Here is a 22,888-nt window from a genome sequence, read left to right on the forward strand (position 1 = left end):
CTGGGCACAGAGGGGCTGGCTGAGCTGCATGCCATATCAGCCAATAGCATCATTACTCACAATTAGACCCTAAGCAGATTAAAGAACTCCAAGCAGCCAACCAGGCAGCCGCACAGAGGCAATCAAACTGCTTTCAATACTGACCCTTTTCAGCACCTTTTTTTTTGGTTGTTTTTTTCAAATGTGTTGCTTCTTTAAATCAAATCCCTGCGTCATTATGCTGGCCCTTTATCATTTTAATGTGTTGACATTTTATTCATTAGATGCACTGAGATAAGCGCAGAATTTACCGTCCTTGAAGTCCTTTTATCTGTGTTTGGTACACACACGCCCCGGCTGAAACCCTCTTGGTGTTATTTCCATCAGGGGAGGCCGGCGGTTTGGTTGTGCCTGAACCCGACAGTAATTTCAATCAGTCATCCAGATGGTAAAATAATTTACTCAAGGTTTATTGCAAACCAGAGACAGTGCACACCGCAATGCACAACAGCAAAAATGTCAACGGATTCCTCCTGAATTTTGTTTTTGTATTCGCTGTGTGGCACGATGGTTCCTCTTTGGTTAGTGTGAGTTTTAAAAGGGCCAAAAGAACCAACATTGAAAATCAGTCAAGATGTGTAACATAGAGTTGGTTGTCATTTAATTTCGATTTTGTTGTAAATTGTGACTTGAGTGGAAAAATGACCTTCATAAGAAACCAACTTCTGCATTACATACACATGACATTTTACAGTCACAATATGTGTCTGTAAAATAAAATACATTTCCCCTTCCCACCTTTTTGTGTTTCAGAATGCCTATTTGAGGAGATTTTTTTTTAGTTTATGTCCAATTTTAAAAAAGAATCTCAGAAGCTCTGACCCAGACCTAATGCCACTTTACATTCTATTGGTCAGCATTTGCAAAGCAGCCAATCTAGGAGCCTCATTCAATTTCCTTGGCACTGATTGTGTCATGATGGTAGTTTTTAACAAGCCCACATGCAGAACACAAGACAGGAGAGGTAGGATCAGTGTTAAATGATTTAATAAAGATCACACAATTATCAGTGAGAATCAGGATGGTCTGGTCCAGGGGCAAAAACAGGGACGGCAACAATGGTTCACTACGAGGAAAGAACAGAGTGGTGAGTTCAGGGGTCGTGGGAAGGAAGGAAATCTTTCTGGGAAAAAACAGGCTGGTCTTACTTGTTGCTGATGAACAGAGTCTTGGAGGGGAAACCGAGTATGTCCGGGGTCTCGGTTCTTGGTGGGTCCAGGAACAACGGAGGAGTGCGGTGGGCAGCGGACAGGTAGGCACGAGAGCAGCGGGGAGACGGAGGAGTGGTACGGCCGCCAGCCGTGGGGTCCAGGAGATAATTGCCAAAACAACGGAGAGGTAAGTCTGGGAACTCGGGCAACCTGTGGATACTTTCCACGGCGTCACGAGGATGGTTCAAAAGCCAGGAATTCAACCGGGATCTCATCAAAGGATCACCTAAAAGGCAACGGAGTAGATAAAGATAATTACTAGAATGTTCAAGACAACTAGAAACACAGAGACAGGCTCAGGGGGGCTCAGAGGTACCGTGACTGGCTAACACTCAGGCGACGCTGGACTGGCGGCCAACTCCTTAAGTCTGCGCCGCTGATGAGGATGATCACGAACAGCTGCGGATAATAATGCACCGCACTCCAGCCGGAACCTGTCGCCATCTGGTGGTAAAAGGTAATAAGGGTGCACAGGAACTCCCACCATGCAGCCAGAACCCCGGAACATAACAGTACCCCCCCCCTCAACGGTCGCCACCTGGCGGCCTAGACGAACTGGAAGGCAACGAGGAACGATAGTCGGAGATAAGGGAAGGGTCCAGGATGGAAGAACCAGAGATCCAGGACCTGTCCTCCGGACCGTAGCCCTCCCAATCGACGAGGTACTGCCAGCCGCGACCTCGCCGACGGGAGTCCACGATCCGACGGACGGTGTATGCAGGATGGCCATCAATGTCACGGGGGGGTGGGGGGGGTGCGGCTGGAGGGCAGAGCGTGCTGGTCTGGACCGGTTTGATCTGGGACACATGGAAGGTGGGGTGGGAGCGGAGGGAGGCGGGCAGACGGAGACGGACAGCCGACGGACTGAGTACGGTTTCAATGGGGAAGGGACCAATGTATCGGGGAGAGAGCTTTCTGGAAATGGATTTGAGCGGAACGTCACGTGAAGAAAGCCAAACCTGTTGACCAGGGACGTATATGGGTGCTGGTCTCCTCTTCCGGTCAGCCAGGCGCTTATTTCTATCCGCAGTGTGGTTGAGGTTACTGATAACAGTGTTCCAGACCTTCCGACAACGGCGGATGTGATGACGGACTGAGGTGACCGAGATATCCTTTTCCTCTGAGGAAAGAAGAGGGGGTTGATAACCAATGGAAGCCTCGAACGGGGACATACCGGTAGCTGCCGAGATGTGGCTGTTGTGAGCGTACTCCACCCAAGGGAGGAATTGGGACCAGTCAGAGGGGTTGGTGGAGGTGAAGCAGCGGAGAGTGGTTTCCAGGTCCTGGTTGAGCCGTTCGGTTTGACCGTTGGTCTGGGGGTGAAAGCCGGAAGAGAGTGAGACAGATGCGTTGAGAGCCGAACAGAAACTTTTCCAAACCTGAGAGACGAACTGAGGACCTCGGTCAGAGAGGATGTCCTGTGGGATGCCATGGAGTCGGAAAACGTGTTTGATCAGAAGTTGAGCGGTTTGAAAAGCCGTGGGCAACTTACGGAGAGGAACGAAGTGGCAGGTCTTGGAGAAACGGTCGACGATGGAGAGGACGGCGGTCATGCCCTTGGAAGGAGGTAGGCCGGTAACAAAATCTATAGATATGTGAGACCATGGTCGTTTGGGGACGGGGAGAGGTTGCAGGAGACCAGATGGAGGTTGGTGAGAGGTCTTATTTCTGGAACAGGTGGTGCAGGCTTGGACATACTCACTGACATCCTTATGGACAGAAGGCCACCAAAACTTGCGGAGGACGAGTGCAATGGTACGGCTTATTCCGGGATGTGCAGAGAATTTTGAGGCATGGATCCAGTGGAGGAAACGGGCTCGGACAGAGACAGGAACATAGAGCTTGTTGGGAGGACAGGTGTCGGGTGCAGGTTCCGTCAACTGAGCTTGAGTAATGATGTCTTCGATCTCCCAGGTAACGGTGGCGACTGTACAACTGGGAGGAAGAATAGGGGCAGGGGCCTTCTCGGAATCATCAGACGAATACAGGCGGGAAAGTGCGTCAGGCTTGATGTTACGGGAACCAGGGCGATATGAGATGGAGAGATTGAATCGAGAGAAAAATAGCGACCAGCGTGACTGGCGTGGGTTGAGCCTCCGGGCAGACTGAAGGTAGGACAAGTTCTTGTGATCGGTCCAGACCAGCACCGGATGCTCCGCTCCCTCCAGCCAATGTCTCCATTCTTCCAGGGCTAATTTCACAGCCAGCAGCTCCCGATCCCCCACATCATAGTTTCTCTCTGGGGGTGATAATCTGCGGGAAAAAAAGGCACATGGGTGAGTTTTATTGTCGCCAGGAGAGATCTGGGATAAGACCGCACCAACTCCGGTGTCCGAGGCGTCGACCTCGACAATGAACTGTCGGGACGGGTCTGGCTGAATCAGGATGGGAGCGTTGGCGAAGAGGGTCTTGAGGCGTGAGAACGCCGCTTCAGCCTCCGGAGTCCAACTAAAAGGGATCTTGGAAGAGGTTAGTGCAGTTAGTGGTAAAGCTGTCTGACTGTAGTTTCTGATAAAACGGCGGTAAAAGTTTGCAAATCCGAGGAAGCGTTGGAGCTGCTTGCGGGTTTCGGGTGCGGGCCATTGCAGTACTGCCTGGATCTTTTCCTCCGTAGGCCGTACCTGTCCGCCCCCTAACATGAAACCCAAGAAAGAAATTGACGGCTTGTGGAACTCACACTTCTCAGCTTTGACAAAGAGTTTGTTCTCGAGCAGTCTTTGGAGAACCATGCGAACGTGGCGTCTGTGTGTCTCTAGAGTCTGCGAATAAATGAGAATGTCATCCAGGTACACGAAAACAAAGATGTTCAGAAAGTCTCTTAAAACATCGTTGACCAGGGCTTGAAAAAATGCAGGCGCATTGGATAAGCCAAAAGGCATCACGCAGTACTCAAAATGGCCAGTAGGTGTCTTAAACGCAGTCTTCCACTCGTCACCCTCGCGTATGCGCAGAAGATGGTAAGCGTTTCGCAGGTCGAGTTTGGAAAAAACTGTAGCACCGTGCACCGGTTCGAAGGCAGATGATAATAATGGCAGGGGATACTTATTCTTAACCGTAATATTGTTTAACCCTCTATAGTCTATGCAGGGCCTCAGAGACCCATCTTTCTTCCCCACAAAAAAAAATCCAGCTCCCAGAGGGGAAGATGAGGTGCGGATTACACCGGCTGCCAAAGACTCCCTTATATATTTGTCCATAGTGTCTCTTTCAGGTCGAGAAATGTTGTATAAGCGACTGGTGGGTAACGGAGCCCCCGGCAGGAGGTCTATGGAACAATCATATGGGCGGTGAGGAGGGAGAGAAAGAGCCTTGGACTTACTGAACACCGGAGCGAGGTCGTGGTATGCAGAGGGGATTGTGGAGAGATCGACCGGGTCCGCCTCCTGAGGCTCAGCCGGCGGAGGACCTGGGGGAACAGCTGAGCGGAGACAAGATGAGTGACACGAAGCGGACCAGGACTCTAGGTGTTTTTCGGTCCAGTTTATTTGTGGGTTGTGAAGTTGTAACCAGTGGAACCCTAAAATTATGGGGGAATTGGCTGATGAGAATACAAAAAATGAAATAAACTCACTGTGGTTACCCGAAATGATGAGGTGGAGTGGTTTGGTTTTATGTGTGATGTGTGGCAGTGTTTTCCCATCTAATGCTGTGACTCGCAGTGGAACAGGTAGTGGTTCGGTCTCTATTTTCATCTGTTTCACCAGGGAGTCGTCGATCAAATCTTGTTCGCAACCAGAGTCGACCAGGGCGGATAAAGAAAATGACTGGGTCTGAATCAAAATGGTTGCGGGCAACAGTAAGCGAGGAGAGTCTTTTTCGCTGGGATGGTCCGCCAACCTCCTCGCTACTACGGGCGGACCGGGAGGTTTAAACGAACCGGACAGTTGGCCAAAAAATGACCCGGGGAACCACAATAAATGCAAAGGCGGGCTGAAATGCGCCGCTGGCGCTCCTCAGGAGTCAGGCGAGTCCGACCTAACTGCATGGGCTCGGGTTCCTGAAAGGCTCGGGGCGGAGAAACTGCCGAGGGAGAAGCGGAGCCACCGAGGTGTCTAAACGGTTGGCTCCTACGACCCCAATCTCTCCTTCGGGACCGGATTCTGTGATCCAGTCGGATGGTCTGGCTAATTAATTCCTCTAGGGTCCTAGGTTCTTCGAAAGTAGCCAGCTCATCCTTAATGTTTTCATTTAACGCGTTATAATATGCGCTCTTAAGCGCGGCTGGGTTCCAGCCTGTTGCTGCAGCCTTGATACGAAAATCAACGGAAAATTCTGCCACAGTTCTATTTCCTTGTTTAATATTCCACAACTCTCTGGAATTAAATGACTGGTCAGCATCTTGGCAAAACACCTGTCTGAACTCTTTTATGAATTCATCAAATGAACAGCCATAGCGTGCTGGATCTGGGAAACGAGCTTCGGCCCATAACAAAGCTTGTCCCGACAATGAGGACAGGACGTATGCTATCTTGGAGCTGTCGTAAGGGAAGCTCCTCGGGGAGTGATTGAACATTATTGAGCATTGAAGGAGAAAACCATTACATTTTCTCCGATCACCTGTGAATCTTTCGGGTGTAGGTGGACGGATCTCAGAAAACGTGGATTGGATCTCCGGAGCTGGGTTTGAAGCTGGAGCGGGATCTGGAGGAGAAGTTTGAGGGGCTGAACCTCGAAGGAATCGGGTTAATTCAGACAGTTGTTGGTTCGTTTCAGTTTGGGTTCTACTTAACTCTCTTAGTGCGTTTTCATGAGTTTGCAATGTAGATTGTTGTTCGGCTAAGGCTCTCCGGATTGCGTCTGCTGGGCTGATTTGTTGGCCTGAGTGTTCTGTCATGATGGTAGTTTTTAACAAGCCCACATGCAGAACACAAGACAGGAGAGGTAGGATCAGTGTTAAATGATTTAATAAAGATCACACAATTATCAGTGAGAATCAGGATGGTCTGGTCCAGGGGCAAAAACAGGGACGGCAACAATGGTTCACTACGAGGAAAGAACAGAGTGGTGAGTTCAGGGGTCGTGGGAAGGAAGGAAATCTTTCTGGGAAAAAACAGGCTGGTCTTACTTGTTGCTGATGAACAGAGTCTTGGAGGGGAAACCGAGTATGTCCGGGGTCTCGGTTCTTGGTGGGTCCAGGAACAACGGAGGAGTGCGGTGGGCAGCGGACAGGTAGGCACGAGAGCAGCGGGGAGACGGAGGAGTGGTACGGCCGCCAGCCGTGGGGTCCAGGAGATAATTGCCAAAACAACGGAGAGGTAAGTCTGGGAACTCGGGCAACCTGTGGATACTTTCCACGGCGTCACGAGGATGGTTCAAAAGCCAGGAATTCAACCGGGATCTCATCAAAGGATCACCTAAAAGGCAACGGAGTAGATAAAGATAATTACTAGAATGTTCAAGACAACTAGAAACACAGAGACAGGCTCAGGGGGGCTCAGAGGTACCGTGACTGGCTAACACTCAGGCGACGCTGGACTGGCGGCCAACTCCTTAAGTCTGCGCCGCTGATGAGGATGATCACGAACAGCTGCGGATAATAATGCACCGCACTCCAGCCGGAACCTGTCGCCATCTGGTGGTAAAAGGTAATAAGGGTGCACAGGAACTCCCACCATGCAGCCAGAACCCCGGAACATAACAGATTGGCTGTATATCCAAAACCTGAGATAAGAAAGACTGTAAATATTGTTTTCTGCAATAGTGTTAAGGTGCCATTGATTCATATTAAGGTATATTTGGTGTTGGAAAACTTGAAAGAGGCACTTTTAAGAATTCTCAAGTATTCACAGATTTCAGCTGCCAGCAGGTAGAAAATGATATCAGCATTGACTCAGCCGAACAACTTCCAATTTGTGATACTTTGCCGTCTGTTAATCACTTCACATCATTTTAATTCCAATTGATACACCAGAGATAAACATATCAGATGTTCAGGGACTGAATTTGTATCCAACTTCTGTAACTGAACTTAGCCGGTTCAGATTTCTCTTTTCAAACAAAATCTAACAACGGAAGGTTTTTTCTCTGTGGATGAAATTAAAATGTAACACATCTAAGTTAAATGAAACGATTCTCAAAAACTCAACAGTCTTTCAATCAGTATGTTATAATCACTCGTGTAAAAATTGGAATTGAGATCAAAGAGCACAAAGACAAAGTTCAACACATATCATGGCTTAACTTTTGGGTCTGTGGTGTGATCTAAAGCCTGACAGGAAAGCACAGAAAAGATGACTTTTTTATCATAAAGAGGCCACTTTCTTAATAAACTGTTTTTTTAGTAAACTTTACTAAAAATATCAGATTAATATTGGCCTATAATCCCACCTTATTTAAGCATTTGATCAGGACAATTTTCCATGTTTTTACAATCATTGCTCATCTGCAATAATTGTGGGTATAAAACCTCCTTCGCTGGCAACAAACCTATCAAGGCAGAACGTTGTCCCGTTAGGTTCAAAGACATTAATGACTCATTCAGATGCTGTAATAATAATGTAGCACAGGAGGCTGCAGGAGCCGAAGCAACAATCCGCTTGTCTGAAATGTTGGATTTGAAAAACTCTACAAGGCCGTTTCAGGATTTGATGGAAAAGAGTTCAGCAGAGACACATATTGATCGGTTCATCAACCCGACAACACGAGCATTGTTGGTATTTTTATTTATAAAAGCAGAAAATGTTATTGTATTGCAAATGAGATTGCTTAAATGTCACCTTGATGTCTCGTTACAACTCTGTTATTGATAGAACAGTTTTTGTTTTTAATCAGTGTTCTAAGTTTGAAGCACTGATATGATCTAAACACAAAAGTCAGTTTGAATCAGAAAACTGCAGCATCTGAAGAAGAAAGACAAAGTGACAGGTGAGCATTAGGCTGATTTAGATCAGGGTAAATCCTCATTCCCAGTCTCATCAGTGTCTGTTTTCCTTTTCTTTTCCTGATTAATTTCTTTTGATGATCTGAGATCGTCGTTTTAATTTAAACTCCTTTAATTTTCCCCATCATCCCGTCCGTCCTGTCTGCCCGTCTGCGCTTCGTTTCCATCTCCTCCATCCTCTGCTCTTCTTCTCCGCTCTCTCCCCCTCGTCCCCTTCTCATTCGCTGCTCTCTCCTCTCCTCCACCTCTCCTGGCACAGCTATGAATAACAATTAGAAGATCTACAAGACAGAGAGAAACCATTTAAAAGTTTGGAATCGCTTCTCCGTAAAGTATCAGTCTGTTTTGGTTTAGAGAAGGGAGGACCGGGGTGAGCGGAGGGGGCAGCAGGCGGCTAAACCCAGTCTGCTCAAGAGGATCCAGAGAGAAAAGTGGGGTGAAATTAGTTTTTTTTTTTTCTTTCCCACCAGTCCTCTGTGAAGACCAGATTATTCATCTGCTGCTTCCGTCTGGTTGCCAGGAGAGTTCTGTTGCCACATGAGCGGTGCTGAATGAAGCTGCTGAGGCTCTTGTCATGCTGCCATTGCTTCAATACCCGGGCGGTTAACGACGAACCACTTCTGGAAGGCTGCTTGTTAAAGGATCTGCTGCGATAATGCGCATAAAATGGAGGGGAGGCGGCGCCATGTGAAGCTCTTATTGTCCAGGCATCATGTTGGAGAAGAGAGGAAGCCCCAGAAAGAGGGCGTGTCTGCGGTGCTGCTAGATGTTGTTGGTTAGCTTCACTGGCAAAAGCTTGACATTTAATTTAGAAATGCTTTACTAGCATAAAAGGGAAATTAAAAGTTGTTGCAATTCACATTGTACACGTTTCTTCTGGGAAGGTTCTCCAGTAGAGGTTTTATTCAGGTAATGTCAGGAAAACATAATATCGCAATTGCTGTGTTTCTATTAAATAAGAAGCAATAAAAATCACATGAGAATAAGTTTTTTCATGTGATAAATCATTAAAAAAACAACAACATGCCGTCATCCTCCTACTACTTCCTGTTGTTGTCTTCCTCATCACAGTTTTCACCAGTGGCAGCATTCAGGTGTTGGTCATATGACTCATGTGATGCACGAAAAAAGTGTTTCCATTGCAGTTTTGCTAAAAAACAACAACAAACAAATGGGGAAAAAAAGACAAGTTTTTTTCTTTCTTTTTTTTCAAAATGAGCGTGTCTCATTTAGGAGGATTTATTTTTGAAATGTCAAATTGCGCAATTGGAAACTAACTTCTCAGCAGCACAAAACACTTACAAATGCTCACCACATTTTTCAGATTTAGAAAAAAATGTATTTCCTTTCATTTCTAACAGCATGCACTACTTTATTATTGTCTATCACATGAAGTCCCACCAAAACACGTTGAAGTTGGAACTTATAATGACAAAATATGAAATAGTCCAAGGGATGTTAATCCTTTTAGGAAGGAACAATAAATGCACCAGATTGGCAAAAAATCAGAAGTCCAGAAAGCCGCTGGCGCCTCCCGCCTTTATTTCTGAATCTCTCCTCTCCACTAACCAATTTCCACCACAGTCACCTCTGTCCCCTGTGCTGGCTCACACTGGCTAATTGAAATTGACACATTTAATTTTGCCCCACAGCCAGCTTCATTCCAGTGATGGATGGCAGTGGATGAATGTAATTGAACTTTGGAGAGGAGAGGAAGGAAGCAAAAGGAGGAGACATCGATTAACATAACCTGACTGGCTATTTCATTTATCAGGACAGACAGGGAGCGTAGAATAGAATAGAATAGAATAGAATAGAATATGGTGACACTACTTCAAATGCAATACCTATCCAATGCCAGTAGGTGGTGACGATGTAAACACGCGCAACATGTTTACATCATCCACATGTTACTGATGCTCACAAGGTAAATGAAAACCTTTAAAAATTCATATGCTACCAGGATGTTTAAGGTCTTAGTAGTTTACCAGGACATGACAGTAGTAAACCTGTTATTACTAAGCTTAATAAGAGGTGTGATACCTGGTATTTAGGTTATGGTCTCAAACCTGTTGAGACCATAACAACAGGGTTAAGGTCTCAATAAGTTTAAGTTCTTAATACCTTAAACTTAAGGAGGACTTGAGACAGGAGCCTCTGCCCTTCCTCATTGAACTGATTTGATTGATGTGATTGTGGCATACTGATTGCAAGTTGCCTTAACTTTAACCAGAAAAGTAACCTGATTGAACTATTAGACATGTACACAGACATATACGATCCGTATAACGCTGTGGATTCAGAGAGCACATAACTTTAAAGCAACCAGTGTTTGAAAAGTCTTCACAAGGCTTCCAGGCAAAACATTAATTTTAGTTTTGTGACTTCAATTTCCTGATCATTTCCATCCCTTTTCTCACACAGGCTCGTCTCAGGCCTGTTGATCTCTAATCTCTTCATCATGCTCGCTCCGTTTCTCCTCCAGCTAATTAGATCAAGACATATAGTGGCCACATGACAGTATCCTGTACAGAGCGTTGGGGCAATATGAATAATTGAGGAGCCATTATCCCCTTCTATTATATTCTGAGCAGAGCAACAGAAATTGTGGAGATGGATAATACCACCACCACCATTTATGATCATTTTAGTCTGCTGTTAATGAGCAGTCAGGCATATGTTTTCTCTTACTTAAATTATGGCCATTAGCAGCACAGGTCATTCCAGTACTGGACATTGTATGCATTTCATACAGCCATGTTATTCTACATAACAGGTGTTTTTTATATACTGTAGCTCTGAAAAGTGTTCACACCCCTAAAAGCCAAGGACAAGATAAATCCTTTTGAAACTTTTTCCTTAGAAAAAGGAAATCTGTTGCTTTAGAAGAAAAAAAAATACTTAACTGTATGCACTCTTGTTCAACTGTCCTATTTCACCTTTTAGTGAAGCACTTTTTGATTCAATCTCACCATTCAGTCTATCACTATCCTACAGCTTGACTTGAACATTTGCCCACTGTATTTTGTGAAAGCAGAAATCAAATGACCAATCTGTGTCCTTATGAAACTTACTATACTCTCTAGGTCAGCTCTAGGTCTACCCTAACCCTAACCCTCTTGAAGAGCATTCACACCAGCCCAGCTTAGTCCACTTTAATCAAAGTCTAGTTCTAGGAAGTTTGTTTCATTTGGGAGGTGAGAATGTGAAGTTGAACTCTGACCCAAAACGTGAGCTCTGGTCCGTCTTCAAACCTAGGCTGGTTCGGTCGGAGTAAACTGAACCAAACCAAACCGGTTTGGATGCACATGTGAGCACCAATTGGACCGGAGAACGCTCCCAAGAGGGAAGCGACTATAGCGCAGGGTATTCTGGGTAAAAAACAACCAAAACAAATGAGTGAGTCTACTGCTAGCAGAAGAAATGTCTCCTGCTCTTTTTCTGAAGGCAAAAGAAAGATCCTAAAGGCTGACGCTGCTCCATTGATGTTTACATTGTTTTTTGTTCTTTTGTGAAGAAGGACTTTGCGCTCCTTTTTCTTCAGAGATTTTTTCCCATTTTTGGTACTCCTCTTATATTCCTTTTCTTCTGATAAATGTTTTTGTCAGAAACAAAGTAATTGATTGTGTGAAAAATATCATAAATCTCATACTATCAGATGTATAAATGATTTTGGGCTAAACTGTTTATTGACATCCATCATGTGCAGATGTAGTTGTACTAATCTACTGGTTAACAAAGCCTTTGTTTGTCATTTTACATCAAAAATGTTCATCTAAATTAATGCATGTAGGTAGCAGGAAGTAGTTTGACAAAAGGAGAAATGCAGCTAGGTTAGCAGGGACTCTTGAACCACTCAGTCCAGACTGAACTGATTTAAAGCTTTTTTCAAGCTGAAAGAAAAAATACCTTCCATACCTTCAATTTTTATTTTAAAGACATTTTCTTTGTTTTACATTTGGAAACCAATCAGAAATGAATCATCAGGAGGGCCTTCAGATTTATCTGGAGTTTGAATGTCTTGACTTGTTGAATTGTGTCAGTGACCTCGACACACCCACGCCGTTGAAGGTACCAGAAAAATATTCTCGTATGTTGTTTTTTTCTCTCTCCAAGTGGAGCTGAAACTCTGAAATAGCAGTCTCAGACTTGCATAGTGTGTATGGTGTGCATACCTGCTGAAACTCAGAAGTCAATTTTGGAGCAGACCAAAGTAGGACAGCAAACTCTCACTTGTAGCTCACTCCGACTTCCGAACAGAAAAACACAAAACGTGTAAGAAGTGAAAAGATTATTTCTGTCGTATCACAAGAGAGTTGCTGTATGAAAACAATTATCTCATTTCTGCAGGTTTAATTAACACTGTACCTAATGTTTAAACCCAGAGGCCCTGGGCCACAGGAGACTGGACTAATTAAAACATATATCCCCAATCTTTTAACGCCAGCTAATTAAAACATATAGCCCCTTCAATCATAAAAAAGATCAAATTTAATCATATAAGACTTTATGTGTTGATTGCTGTCTAATTAGCGCCTGTTACCCTCACTGTTGCAGACTAATTAAGAAGTACACCTTTGTTCTTCACATTTTTCAGTGTTCCTATAGAATACTGATGTTTTTCTATCTAGAGGCATTCAGGCTTTTTTTTCCCCCAGTGGAAAGATCTCTTTTGTTCAGTTAGCTTCCATTCCTGAGTCATGATCTTCCTGCTCTGCTTCCAGATGGTGTAGAAGCTTTTGAGACTGTTCTACATCAGCTGTCCACTCAGAGGTGTGGACAGTCCCTCTGGACTCTAAAACTTCTGTTTAAACGTGAGCCGCAAAATACTGACGGCTGATGTGTCGGCACATTATGGGAAGAAACTGGTCGACAGAGAATGTTTTAGGAGGGAATGAACCCAACCTGATGACGTGAATGCAGTGGGACAACAGGGCCGAGCTTGACATGTTTTTGGTCTACAGGATGGAGGATTCTTTGTTAATTAGGTGTGAGCTGTAAAACAACCTAACTGTGGTTGGGTGTACACTGTTAATTAAGATATCTTTGCTACGCTACATCTAATGACCTTGCTGATAATCTGAAGGTACATTAAAGTGCCCCACGTACATTAGATTACCTACATGCAATGATCTCAAATTCCATCCATCCATTATCTTTACACGCTTATTCCTACTGCAGGAATGGTTCCCTGGACAAGCCCTCCTTCTGCTGCTCTCCAACCAATTAAAATACAAGCAATTACCTGATTTGTTTTTCTGTCTTTGCAGCAGAAAGTAGGGAATGCAGCCTTCCAGTGTGCAACAGCAACCAAAGGGAACTTACTCCATTCCACACGCATGCAAGTACTGACAAACTTGTTCAGGGAACCACTGACAGATAAGATATATTTTATTTTGTAGTTGTTGTGTGTCACGCTTCTTTCTGATGCTGCCCTGGGCAACTGCCCATATACCCCAATATCAAAACCCGTTGCTGTGTGCATGTTTTCAAAAAATGTTTTGTTGTCTCAAACCAAACATGTCTGACGGGTATCAGTTTTCCAGGTTTTTATAATCAGGAAGGTTTAAAGGAAGTCAATTTGTTTTAGGCAAACTTGTTCAGGAACTGTGGCGACTGTGGCTGTATGGTAGTTGTCTTGCGATCAGAAGGTTGTAGGTTCGATTCCAGCTTCCTCCTGCCACATGTCGATGTGCCTCTGGGCAAGGCACTTTGTGAGTGCGAATGGGTGAATGTGACTCTAATGTAAAGCACTTTGAGTGGTTAAAATGACTGGAAAAGCGCTATGTAAGTTCAGTTCATTTACCATTTAGGTGTTAATTTAGAAATGCTGCTCTCCATTCTTTTCTTATGAACTTGTGCTATAAGGTGAAAGTTGCTTCTCTTCATCCACCCAATTGACCAGCATCATTCAGTCATGTGAAATTTCAAGCTTGTACACGTTGATGTGCCCATGCAGGCTAGAGACGCAAAACAAGAAAGTTGAAAAATATCCAACTTTTCTTGCTGTCTGCTGCCGTGGAAAGTTTTCATCTATCACCGTCATTTGTCGCTCCCTGTATGGAGTCCATGACGATGCTGCTGTGAACTCGGCAACTCTCTGCAGGAAAGAAGCTTTTAGGTCAAAATACTGTAGGTACTTCTGTTAATCTGCAATATGTATTAAAATGTATATAAAATGTGGCTTGAAATTCATTTCCTTTTTGAAAAAACAAATTATGTCAAAGGCCAATTCCTAAATTAGTATCAAGGACAAAAAGAGTGAATCTCCTCCAGAGATTCTTGTCAGGGAATAATACTGTTAGAGTAAAATCTAAAATATATAAATACGATTTATTTATGTATAGGTGTAGAAACTGTGGTGACACTTTCAGCTGTAAGAAAACAGGTATAGAAGCATTATGTCTGATCTTAGAGCAAAATATGAGAAATTCTATTATTGAAATTACTGTTGCTACATAAATGTCATAAAGTACAAAATGTATAATCTTCAAATACTTACAAACTTGGGTTTCCTGACATAATCCATTTTATTAAAAGCCACTGCGTAAGCAACCATTTGTGCAAAGAAAACATTTTGAAGACATATTAGTCTCCAGAGAGGATCCTGCACACAGCGTTAAAACTGTGTGAATGTCCAAGCGTAATAATAAAACACAGGTAATGTGACTAATTGTATGACCGCATCAATTTCTGAGACTCTGGCTTTGAGAGAAACCTTGAATTATTCAGCACTGTCATTTAACACCTCTAACGATAACTCTGCCGTTTATTCATTATTCCTGTTTGTTTCCCGGAATGAGAAAATTCCCAGTCACTGTATTGATATTAAACCGCAAAGCATATGTGATTATACCAGCTCTTCCAGATAGCTGGGGGGCTTTTAGTTCTGCAGCCATGCTCCCCATTTATCAGCTAATCACAGGCTGCAAATCACAACCATTCATTCTAATACCATCACCGTCCTCATGAAAAATTGAGGAGCGTTGTTTATCCAGAGGCTGCGATGCCCTTGGTAGTCATGAGCCTTTGCTTTGAGAACTCGTTGAGTTAAAACTGACTTTGCACGACAACAAAACTATGAATTTATTAAAACAGGTAGCATTAAGAAAGCATTTAATTCATATCTACTAATTCTCCAAAAAATGGGTTACTGCAATGTTTTAGTTTAATTCCACAATGTCTCAATGCCTTTATGTAACATGAAACAATTATAGTAATGAGAAAAAGAAAGGAAAATATTCACTACAACTTATTGAAACAATAAATAGTTCATTGCTTAGAACATGAAGAAGGAAAAGACAAGAGGAGGCAGTGAGATCCTGTGTAATGAGGTTTCAGTAGCCAAAGTCAGGATTAAAAATGGAAGTTTTGATTCTTTTATTAAAAGATAAATGAAAAGGTGGGATTGTACCTGCAGCTTCATGCACTAAATTGAAAATCTAATCCTCAGTATTAGGAGTAAATGAAGACAAAGAACTTTCTTGGTACGACCATTAGAGCGAACCCTTTTAGGACAGAGTAACATTCCCACAGCTGTGGTAATTGTTTTCAGGTCAGCTGTACCACAATATTCCTATTAGTGGTTTAAGGAGATACAGCAAGATAAATATGTCAATTTTCGACCCAATGTTTAGGTTTTGACAATCTAAGGTTGCCCTGATTATCATGATGGTTTCAAAGATAACCTCATGACATCTTTCTACTGTGTGTGGTGTGTTAAGAGTGATCTGGTCTTCTTACAAGGACGTCAGAGCAGTTCTTCTGAGGAGATCGGTGGTATTCAACTTGTTGGATTGTCTTGGTCCGATGGGTTCCCCGCAACGTGCTGAATGTGACGTGTTGCCAACCAGAAAGCGAGGTGACAAAAACAAAAGGGAAGAACGAGGGAATTTTTCTGCCATAATCCAAAAGATAGAAATATCCATCAGTTACTTAAACAATCTTCCCTGGACTCTCATTGTTAATTGAAACTAAGAGGAAGCGAATGCTACAAAAAGTGCATATAGACCTGTGGCATTTTAGTTTAAACTTTCAAAAAACGCCAATTAGTGTCTCAGACTAGACAACTCAAAATTCAGTCTGAGTGAAATTAAATCTAACATCACCTGGTTTTGGCTTGTGACAGTATTGATGACGGCCGATGACAGCAATATATCCATGTAGTAAAATATTACTACATATTACTACATGTAGTAACATATTCAACCTCCATTGCTGATGTTCCAATATAAAAGTGAAAATATCTCAAACAATACATGAGAGTGAGCACAAGGTCCCCTTAATATCAACAAGTGTTAAATAGCTTAATGTAGGCTGTCATTAAATCAATTACTGATTCTGTATTCCAGATATTACACACCTTAATATCTTTCCTTGAGACCCCTCTGGGAGCTGGACTCAATAAAGCAGAACTATTGTTGTGCAGACAGAAAGAGGTCTGTGCCTTTAATATGTTATTGGTCCCAAGCCAGATGAAATCACCTCTAAAGAAGTCAATCTCTCTCTGAAGTGTGGATTCCTAATAGCAGCTGAACTCTGTTTCCTTCCAATTAGAACTTTCTTAAGTCATAGATCCAACCCTTTAAATGAGGTTAATTAATTAAAGGCTTTACCTAATTATCCAAAGGCACATGTGCCATCATGAAACATCAAACTTTTTTATTTATTTATTTTTAATTGTTGGGTTAGTAACAGATACAATAAGAGTCCTTTTAACTTTTATATAACCCAAATAGCTGAAAATTTTTAGTTTTTTTAATTTAGGACCCAATTATTAGAATTACTGTAGATTAGAGGTGCAACAATGATATTTCAGATATCAGATCGCTTTGTGAGCCCTGTCTGGGAGGCAGCCTTTCTGTCCGGGTCTCAATGGGTCAGTGACTTTCACATGCTGTTGCTCACGGTTTACCATAAACGCATGTTGAGGCTTCTTGCATGAGAAAAAAGAACTTCTTGAACCGATTTACATAACCGAATAAACAAAACTTTCCTTTTAACACTTTTCTTCACTTACAGAAATATTCAATTCTAAAATTTATTCTTAGACGTTACCTATACCTGTTGAAGAAATGTCATACCCACTAAGTCCAGCAGTTTTGATGAGGTTTTTAAATAGTTTAATATAATAATCAAATTATTTTAGTTTTTTTTTTAAATGACTAAACAAAAGCCTAATTTTACACATGTATATCTACAGTATATGTTTCTGTTATAGTTGTTCTGAGCTTAAATTGAAATCCTGCTGGGACACGTGTAAAAAACAACAGATTTTACACTGTCATAGGAACTAAAATATAATTGAAGAGTTATGATTTTTTTCCAGTTACATTCAATAAAACTTCATGTAGATTAATTTCATTCAGAGTGAAGTTTTCAAGCTTTTTTTCTTAATTATGATAGTCTGCTTACAGCAAGTGAAAACACATTTATGATTGGAATATTTGATCAGATCAATTAAACATATTTTCAATACAGACATGTGGACTTAATGAAAAGCCTGATTTGTGCTCATATTGTCATTTAATGAGTATGGCCATATTCAGCAGTGATAGTCATATTGTAAACACTCTGTGTAAAAAAAACTAATTCCACCCCATAGTTGAGTAAAACCACCGTTTTTACAGAGACATTATAATTCATTTCATTGATGATTGTGGTTTTTATTTCCATTCTATTTGTTATTTTTGTTTTTTGTTTTAGTTTGGATATTTAAAATATCTTCCACTTCCAGTTTATTGATCTGTGAGAGGGCAAACTTGCATTATTATGCCATCATTAATACTTGAAAATGTTTTCAAAACAATTATATTATTGTTTATCACAATATTTGCTGCGACAATTTATCATCCAGCAAAATTCATTATCGTGACACCTATTACCTGGTCAAGGACTAAGGGAAACATCTGACCTCTGGAATTGTAAACAAATGTTTCCGTACCAAATATTATTTTATATTTTCCGTTATATCAAATACGTATATGAAGAATGTTTCTGTCTCTCCCTGTTGAGGTGTAACTATCATGAAAACGACAGACCTCTCCATTCCTTGGAAACTGGGAACTTGAGACATGGGTGGTGTATCAAATACTTATTTTCCCAGCTGTAAATCCAATGGAAACATCAAGTATACTACAAAGACCTTTGTTCATTTTGGTTTGATTGAAAGAATTTCATAACTTGTTGAAAATCAGATCCTTTGTATTAGGTCTTTATTTGTAAAACTCTAAAACTGAAAGAGGATCAGCCTTTTTTTTATCATTGCAGTATATAGACAAAGATGTCAACTGAAAAAAACTTTCAGAAAATAATCAAAGAAAACAACTTAATAAAATCTGTAAAACTAGTAAATGTAGCAGGCTTTTTGTTTTTAGCAGTTATTGGTTCACAAAGGTTTTTTTTATATATATATAAAAATGTCTGCCTTAAATAAAAACTGGGATGGGTTTACAACTTTTCTTAAGCACAGAGCCGCCAGCTCTGAAGGAGGCCCGTCCCTCCCACCACGCTCCTTTTGTTCTCCAAACACATTTGTCTTCCATATGCTGTATATCCCTGATGCTCCTCGCATGCTTTTATTCCCATCTTAAGAATGTTAACAAGTCTACTAAATCCCCAAACAGATGATGTATTAGAGATTTTCTTCTCTCCATTTTCTCCATTGATCTCTCCCTCAACAACTACCCTCCATCATGCTGTTTTGTCCCCTCACACTCCCTCCATCTATCATTTATTTGATCACTTCCAACACTCTCCCATCTGGTTGAACCATAAAACATCAAACAGACGGACATATGTCACCATCATGTTGACATCTGTACTGTACTCTGTGTGCGTGACTGTGTGTGTACTCATTTATGTAGCCTATTTAGATGGTAATAGGGTACTTCTAATCTTCTGAAGACCGATGGACTTTATGCCGGGTCCTTAAAGGTTAGGAGATAGGATTATATGTATGGTATGGATTTGGCTTTGGTTAAAGGGGCAGCATTAAATAAAATTGACTTTGATCTTTCCGTCACGTTATAATGTTAATTTCTCATCAAAAACATACCTGGAATGTTGCCTTGCTTCAGTTTCTAAGCTTCTGCCCTACAGAGCAGCCCTCCCCCGTGACTCCCCACCACTCAGCTCCTTCACACTAGCCAGCAGAAATGAGCAAACATCTGTTTTTTACTAATTGCTAATATAATGTGCTGAGCTCATCATAGGAGCTACTTCTCAGTGCAACGCTGGTAAAAATGTTAAAAGGTTAATAGAGGAGTCATGTTGTGATGACCAGTGATGGCATAGTTACTTTGAAAAAGTAACTTTAATCGGATTACTGATTACTCCTTGAAAAAGTAACTCAGTTAGATTACCGACTACTTGATTTGGAAAGTAACTAAGTTACATTAAAAGTAACTTTTCTAGTTACTTTCAGCAGCTGCTAACAACAACGCTGTGAAAATGACACTGATCTTTGCCAATACTTAATTGTAAACTATTTTATATAATGGTAACATCAACAATGTGTCTCCACTTATAAGGTTGAACTGAAGGGGAGTTTAATGGTTACAGTACAAAATAAAAACGTTAGTAATTTGTGCATGATTTTGTGTGGTCCACTATTGTCTGGAAAAAAACTCTAAGAAGGATTTTAAGCCCCCCCCCCCCACACCCACACACACACACACTTTCAAGGCGTTAAATAGCAAAGCCAAATTTCTTTTAAGTCATATTTTATATAAATAGCATTTTTATAACAACTGAATGTACATAGTTACTTGGCTGTGCTATGAAATGGAAATTTGCGCCTGGAAAATACATAATGCTGCCCCTTTAAAAATATATTACAGGGAAATATTTTCATTCCATTTCCATTCGTTTCGTTCAGTTTTCTTCTTCTTCTTGCCTCTATAATATGAGCTGTGACTTTGCAAGAGGTCCCTGACTATATGACCCTTTTTTGCTCTCGTCAAAAGTAGGAATGCGGCTTTTTTCTTCTGCGCTTTTAATTACAACCAAACACATTTCATCTCCTCTGCTCTCGCACACAAGGCTTAGCTCAAAAGCCCACGTGCACATTTTCTTCCTCAACCGTTTCTTTGTGCCTGCCCCCTCACCTTTCTTTTTTTAGTGCTCGTTCAAATACATGCAAATGGAATATTTCTGACACGAACATTGAATTGAAGCTCCCTCCCTCTCACAGGATGCCAGGCTCTCCGCTGTGGCTTTTTAAAGTCCTTACCAGGAGTGTAAAACAAATATCCAGGATGTTGTTTGTTTCTTTAAAAAAACCAACAAAATAAAAAGAAAAACAAAGGAAACAATTCCGTTTCTGTTACCTGACTTATTAGCTCTGGAAGACAAAGCAAGCAGAAATCTTTGTTAGGAGAAATTTTCAATAAAACACTGCATTCAACACAGAATGTTGTTGAATGCAGAAATGATAATCATATTTCATATTTGCTGTTCTTTTTTGCTATTCATGGTCATTTTCATTTTGCTTCTCTTGCTTGTGGTTGCAGCATTTTTTGTTTGCAGCTTTTTTGTTTGGTTTGTTCCTTGTTTTTATGTCTTGCAGTTTGCATCATTCATGTGTTTGTAGCTCATTTTTCTTTTGCTGCACACTTGCACCTGTGGGCCACCGTAGTTACCCGCCTTACTGCATGATTTCAGTTTCAGGAAAAAAATAAAATAAAATAATAAGTTTTATTCTTATTCTCAAACAGATGCTAAAATAAGTAAAGATAAGTCAATTGAAAATAGCACATTTGGTTTATATACATTTAGGAAAGATGCTAACTAGCACTATATTAATTAAGACTTTAAAATTAATTAAATTCTTGCACAATCGATTCTGGTCCATGATCACAGTCATTCAAACGAGCATAATTCATCTAAATTGCAACTGATTGTAATTCACCCTCTAACCACTAGATGGCGGCAAACTTTGTGCCATGTGAACATTTACATGTGTTGAGTATGCATCAACAGACATCTTGGCCGAGTTGAAACTCTTAGTGTTGAGGCAATTTCAACAAACCTCAGTGGCTGGGTAAAATCAAGTCAGTCGTTTCAAACTTCAATCGAGTCCACACCTCCAGCAAGCAATCATTCTCAATAGCCTCTCTGTGGGAAGCAAAGAGCAGAACAAAGGGCTGTTTCTCACCTGGCTAGTCTACAAAGGTTTCATGCTAAGGAAATGATTTGTTGAGAAAATGAAGATGTGGTATCCTGACATAATGTCAGTTGTATTCTCTTTGTATCATAGATCCAAATTAGCATATCATTTATATACCCACACTTTAAAAATTCATTCTGAAGTATAAAGGAAACAACTGATTTATTTGCCTACTCATGAAACCTTCAGAGTATTGATGTGACATTACTGTTGTCATTATGACAGCCTGGAACTCGACTGCTAGAGGAGCTAAATTTGATCTTTGCCATCTCCTGCTAGCTGTCATTCGTGGGAGGCTTGCTGGGAGAGGATGAGAGTGTGTCAGCTGTTAAGCACGAGAAGGCAGAGCTGAATGCATGTTGTTGAGACCACAGGATGATCTCTGTAGACTCACAGCTGGAGCTTCCTCAGCTTTCTGGGGAAGCATGGCGAAGTTAGCCAGACTGCTGCCAGCAAAGATGTATGCATTCTTGTTTTAGTAAGCCTTCGCAACATTGCCTAATTTGATGATGATGATGACAATGATATAATGATGAGGCTTGTTAACACAGACATTCAAAAAGGAGGCATATTTTTACACGGAATTTCATGTTTCTTCAAAGTAGAAATACGACTTCTCAATATTTCCTATTATTGCCTTGGGGCAACATGGTGTAAATTTTAGTAGAAAACTTTATTTATGAAAAAAGTACAAGCAAGGCAGGCTAATTATTCTATTCAACTGTCCAGAGACATTGTGGCTGTAACCAGAAAAAGCCCCCTAGTGGGCCCTGTAAGATTTGGCAGGAACTAAGCTAAAATTTTCATGGGCTGGATCTGAATATGCTCCTCTGCCACAATGTTTTGTCCGCCAAGGGTGCTAGCTAATGACGCCATAAAATGTTTGAAAAGCACAATCTGGGGGCCTCACGTGATTAGCAGGTTACCGTGGGTAACTGTGGGCTCAATTTCTGATCACGAGACCTTGCTGTCTGGCTGCCCTCCTTCTGTCCTTGCCTGTTTCCTGTCTGATGACTGCCCCTATAGTGACAGAATAAGTAGAAGTGTACAACGTCCATTTTCGAGTATGAATGAAACATAAAGCACAGCAACAGCAAAAAGTACAAATAAGAATAAATGTATGGGGTAATTTTCCTGCCATATGTCAAGAGCAGACATTTTCTGTCTGCGTTCAGACATTTCGTCTTTCGTTCTCAAAACTTTTAATACTTGTGCTTAATGTTTTTCTTCTTCTTGCAAATTATTTTCTGCTCACACTTGAAACAAGAAAGCCTGGCAACTGCTCAGCCAAAAGAATCGAAGTTTTATACTGGGTGCATTTGTTTCCTTCTAGTGGGCGTGCCTGAGTGTGGCTACTAAATAATCACAAGCAGTGCACTACTGATCGATCACAAACAGCCTGCTGATCTTAGAAAGGAGTTTGTTCACCCAACCAAATCTATCTATCTATCTATCTATCTATCTATCTATCTATCTATCTATCTATCTATCTATCTATCTATCTATCTATCTATCTATCTATCTATCTATCTATCTATCTATCTATCTATCTATCTGGTTTATATGTTTTCTGTTAATGGATATCTCTCT

The 22,888-nt window shown here is 41.5% G+C and overlaps 2 long non-coding RNA genes across 2 annotated transcripts; both read right to left on the reverse strand.

The window, feature by feature from the left end:
* Nucleotides 1–1,009: 1,009 nt before the first annotated feature.
* LOC116712739 (uncharacterized) lies at nt 1,010–1,770 on the reverse strand. The gene is made up of 3 exons (XR_004337652.1): nt 1,567–1,770; nt 1,188–1,476; nt 1,010–1,105 (listed from the first exon to the last, which is right to left on the reverse strand). It is a non-coding gene; the product is annotated as an uncharacterized LOC116712739 (long non-coding RNA).
* A 4,367-nt stretch (nt 1,771–6,137) lies between these two features.
* LOC116713597 (uncharacterized) lies at nt 6,138–6,888 on the reverse strand. Its single transcript, XR_004337899.1, has 3 exons — nt 6,695–6,888; nt 6,316–6,604; nt 6,138–6,233 (listed from the first exon to the last, which is right to left on the reverse strand). It is a non-coding gene; the product is annotated as an uncharacterized LOC116713597 (long non-coding RNA).
* Between the last annotated feature and the right edge of the window lie 16,000 nt (nt 6,889–22,888).

Source organism: Xiphophorus hellerii, chromosome 22, assembly GCF_003331165.1.
Source record: "Xiphophorus hellerii strain 12219 chromosome 22, Xiphophorus_hellerii-4.1, whole genome shotgun sequence".
NCBI classification, from domain to species: Eukaryota; Metazoa; Chordata; class Actinopteri; order Cyprinodontiformes; family Poeciliidae; genus Xiphophorus; species Xiphophorus hellerii.